This window comes from Saimiri boliviensis, chromosome 7, assembly GCF_048565385.1.
Source record: "Saimiri boliviensis isolate mSaiBol1 chromosome 7, mSaiBol1.pri, whole genome shotgun sequence".
Lineage (NCBI taxonomy): Eukaryota > Metazoa > Chordata > Mammalia > Primates > Cebidae > Saimiri > Saimiri boliviensis.
In genome coordinates, this window is record NC_133455.1 from 100,603,780 (window position 1) to 100,608,786 (window position 5,007).

At 46.4% G+C, this 5,007-nt stretch overlaps 1 pseudogene; it reads right to left on the minus strand.

Annotated features, from left to right (window-relative positions):
* Positions 1-2,713: 2,713 nt before the first annotated feature.
* Positions 2,714-4,643, minus strand: LOC141585216 (peptidyl-prolyl cis-trans isomerase A pseudogene; annotated as a pseudogene).
* Between the last annotated feature and the right edge of the window lie 364 nt (positions 4,644-5,007).

Below are 5,007 nucleotides of genomic sequence, written 5' to 3' on the forward strand. Positions count from 1 at the left end.
GCCCAGAGGCTGGGAAAGTAACTCCCCTCTTGATAACTAGTACATATGTTCTCTATAAACCTTGAAAATGTTGCAAAGAATGTTATCCCTGCCGGCCAGAGCCCGGCCCTGCGTCACGTCCTCCACGCTCAAACAACCCAGACCCCTTCCTGGAAATACCTCTGTCCACTGGCAATGCACTGCTTTTGTCCAGCTCCTGAAGCCTACCCCTTGCCCCTCCCACGCGCGTCAAATACGAACCAGCAAATCAATGAAGCCAAAGACCGTGAGGTCCTATGCCTAGCCTATGGACAATGACGCAGTTCTGCCTCAGTTTCTCCTTTAGAGTTGTAAGCCTATAAAAAGGGAAAGGAAGTGTTCCTCGGGGAGCTCGGTACTTGGGGCGTCAGTCTACCGAGACTCCACGGCCGGTTCAAGGTCTCCTCCTTCCTCGCTCCGGAGTCTGAGTGGCTTCGTGCACGTTCTTCCTGCTACAGGGGCAATGGGCGAGTTCTTGCACTGCAGCAGGAACTGTCAGTGGTAGATGATCCTGGTACCTCCTGGTGCAGGGTGCCCGCTGCATGGTAGATGATCCCGGTACCTCCTGGTGCAGGGTGCCCGCTACATGGTAGATGATCCTGGTACCTCCTGGTGCAGGGTGCCCGCTGCATGGTAGATGATCCTGGTACCTCCTGGTGCAGGGTGCCCGCTGCATGGTAGATGATCCTGGTACCTCCTGGTGCAGGGTGCCCGCTGCATGGTAGATGATCCTGGTACCTCCTGGTGCAGGGTGCCGGCTGCATGGCGCTGTCATAGGCCGGAAATCGCACCACTCTGGGACTTGGCCTGAGCGAACGGGAGGAGCAGGAAGGGAACCAGCGGGGGCTGAGGTCGTGGGGTACAGCTGTGGAATAATGGCTTATCGCAGGTGTGATTTGTTAAAATGACGTCATACTGGATCAGGGCGGGCCCTAAATCCAATGACTGGGGTGCTTCTAAGAAGGCGATGTGAAGACACAGGCACACAGGGAAGACCAAGTAATGACAGAGGCAGAGATGGAAGTCACGCAGCTAGAGATTGGCAGGGGTGGGGTGGGGAAGAGGGGCGGGGCGGGAGGAGGACGGACAAGGAAGGTTCTTCCCCGGAGGCTTCAGAGGGAGTACCACCTGCCGACACCTTGATTGTGGATTTCGGGCCTCTAGGACTTTGAGAGAATGAATTTCCATTCTTTTAAGCTACCCAGTTTGTGGTACTTTGTTGGGCCAGCCCTAGGGAACACCATATTCAATAGTTTCTCTAGTTAGAAATCTGAAAGAAGTTGTGTTTTTTGTTTGTTTGTTTTTTGGGTTTTTTTTTGTTTGTTTTTGTTTTTTTGTTTTTTTTGTTTGTTTTTTTTTTTTGTTTTTTTTTTTTTTACCCTCATTGATGAAAAGAGTCAAACTCTGTAAAATATTTGAAGAGATTTATTCTGAGACAAATATGAGTGACCACGGCCTATAATACAGCCCTCAGGAGGTCCTGAGAATGTGTGCCCAAGGTGGCTGGGGTACAGCTTGGTTTTATATATTTTAGGGAGGCATGAGACATCAATCAAATACAGTTTAAAAATACTTGTTTTGGCCCAGGTGTAGTGGCTCACACCTATAATACCAGCACTTTGGGAGGCCAGGGCAGGCGGATCACTTGGGGGTAGGCAGATCACTTGAGGCCAGGGGTTCAAGACCACCTGGCCAACATGGTGAAACGCTGTCTCTACTAAAAATACAAAAATGAGCTGAGCATGGTGGTGCATGCTTGTAATCCCAGCTACTCGGGAGGCTCAGGCAGGAGAATTGCTTGAACCTGGGAGGCAAAGGACGCAGTGAGCTGAGATCGCGTCACTGCACTCTAGCCTGCTGACAGAGCGAGACTCCCATCTCAAAAAAAAAAAAAAAAAAAATTAGAGCTTAGTTCTTATCCTCTATAAGCCTTCCTGCAAAATGTCATTCCTCTTTCCTTTTCTTACAAGTTCATTTAGTTATAAGGAACAAAACTCTCTTCAGGCTAAGAAAAGGGTGGGGAATTACTCGCTCTGCAAATTGTCTATTATCCCATGAGAATGTAGTTCCTGATACATAGGAGGCTGTATTCAACCTTATTTTCTGTTCTAGATAAATGGAAACCCTTATGATTTTCCTAAACACATATGCTTCTTTGATCACAGTGGCTTTTTCAGCAAAATATTCTTTTTCTTCTCTAGAAATCACGATACACAGACACATGTTCTGCTTTGCAGCACTGTACTTTTTTAGCAAGACAAATAACCTGTGTTCTTCTGAAAATACCAAAAACACCAATTTCATATAATGCAGGGTTCTTTTGAAGGCTATTTGAAAACGTATGTGAAAGCATAGGAAACAGCATCACTTGATACTGACATGATAATATATCATTGTTGCAGGTCTGATCTAAGTCCTGTGCTCCTTTTTAGGTTTTGCTATATTCTTCTAACGATATACCAATCTTCTCCCCTGAATTTTTTTTTGTTTTATTATTTGGTTTTTATTTCATAGTCATACACTTAGCTCTGCTCCAGCTAGGCATGGAAGGGAATAAGGAGCACATGGAACTGAACGGAACTGCTGCGAGAGTGCAGAGATTCTAGGACACTGCGAGCAGGCGGGGTGGAGGCGCGCTCTCCTGAGCCTCAGAAGGAATGATCCGGTGGTTAAGATAAAACAAGTCAAACTTTAATTAGAATTGTCCACAGTCAGTGCTGACCTTCTTGCTGATCTCGGCATTCCGGGGCCCAAAGCGCTGTACCGCCTCCCCAATATTCACGCCTTCTTTCACCTTGCCAAAGACCACAGGCTTGCCACCCAACCACTGCGTTTTGGCAGTGCAGATGCAAACCCGGGAACTGTTTGTGTTGGGTCCAGCATTTGCCATGGAAGATGCCAGGACCTGTGTGCTTCAGGATGAAGTTCTTGTCATCTCCCCGTAGATGGACTTGCATGTGAAATCACTATACCCTGGCATATAAACCCTGGAATAATTCTGTGAAAGCAAGAATCCTTACGACCAAATTCTTTTTCTCCAGTGCTCAGAGCACGAACGTCTTCTGCTGTCTTTGGAAAGTTGTCTGCAAACAGCTCAAAGGAGGTGTGGCCCAAGGGCTCACCGTCAACAGTGATGTCCAAGAATACAGTGGGGTTGACCACGGCTGATAGCACGGGGCTCCTGGCGGTGGCAGCATCTGCAAATTTCCTGAATTTATTCCCACTCCCCCCACCCAAGATGAAGTCTCACTCTGTTGCCCATGCTGGAGTGCAGTGACACAATCTCGGCTCACTGCTTCCTCTGCCTCCTGGGTTCAAGCAGTTCTCCTGTCTCACCCTCCCACGTAGCTGGGACTGCAGGCATGTGCCACAACCTCTGGCTAATTCTTCAGTATTTTTAGTAGAGACGGGTTTTCACCATGTTGGCCAAGCAGTGTTGAACTCCTGACTTCATTGATCCTCCTGCCTCAGACTCCAAAACTGCTGGGATTACAGGTATGAGCCACCGCATCCAGCCAGCCCCTGAATTTCTGTAATACTTTCATTACCGCTCAGGTTGACACCTAATTTTACACTATCTTGCAAATTTCTTTTAAATTGTTCATAAGTATTTTTTCCTTCTCTTCATAACCCAATGGGATAATAAAGACAGATTGTAGAGCGAGGTGCGATGACTCGCGCCTGTAATCCCAGCACTTTGGGAGGCCAACGCAGGCAGATCACCTGAAGTCAGGAGTTTGAGACCAGCCTGGCCAGCATGGTAAACTCCTGTCTCTACAAAAAATACAAAAATTAGCTGCGTGTGGTGGCAAGCGTCTGTAATCCCAGCTACTCAGGAGGCTGAGACAAGAGAATCGCTTGAACCCAGGAGGCGGAGGTTGCAGTGAGCCATGACTGTACCATTGCACTCCAGCCTGGGCAACAAGAGCAAAACTCTACCTCAAAAAAAAAAAAAAAAAGAAGAAGAAGAAAAAAAAGATTGTCACTTATAGTTATGGTCCTTCAGTACAAAGGAGGGAAATTCTAGGAGAGCCATTTATTTAATACTTTAATACCAGTTATGTTTCACATACTAGTAGGATTATTTAACTCTTTTTAAATTTTATTTATTTTTATTTTTATTTATTTATTTATTTATTTATTTATTTTTTGAGACGGAGTTTCGCTCTTGTTACCCAGGCTGGAGTTCAGTGGCGTGATCTCAGCTCACCGCAACCTCTGCCTCCTGGGTTCAGGCAATTCTCCTGCCTCAGCCTCCTGAGTAGCTGGGATTACAGGCATGCGCCACCATGCCCAGCTAATTTTTTTGTATTTTTAGTAGAGACAGGGTTTCACCATGTTGACCAGGATGGTCTCGATCTCTTGACCTCGTGATCCACCCGCCTCGGCCTCCCAAAGTGCTGGGATTACAGACTTGAGCCAGCGCGCCCGGCCTTATTTTTATTTTTTTTAAAGATGGGGTTTCACCATTATGCCCAGGTTGGTCTTGAACTCCTGACCTCAGGTGATCCACCCACCTCGGCCTCCAAAAGTGCTAGGATTACAGGTGTGAGCCACTGCACCCTACCTAAGGCCTTATTTTATGAACTTATGTTTTTCCTTTACCTTTTGATAATTAACCACATGACTAAGTTTTGGCATTCACTTTGGGTATAACATCCTGAGCCTCTCTATAATTTTCCAGGCACTTTTTATGTTTTACCATTAGGATACGTATTTTCCCCACAAAGGATTACCCTTCCTCCAGCAATGCTCAATATGTTCAAATAATTTTCAGTTGGTTATTCTAAGTAAATATATCAAATAGTTTATGTTCTTGTTCCCAGTCTCTCTCTCCTTTCTCTCTCTCTCTCTCTCTCTCTTTTTTAGATTGTGTCTTGCTGTGTTACACAGGCTGGCCTCAAACTCCTGGGCTCAAGTGATCCTCTCACCTTAGCCTCCCAAATAGCTGGGACTACAGAAACATGCCACTGTGCCTGTCTTCCATTC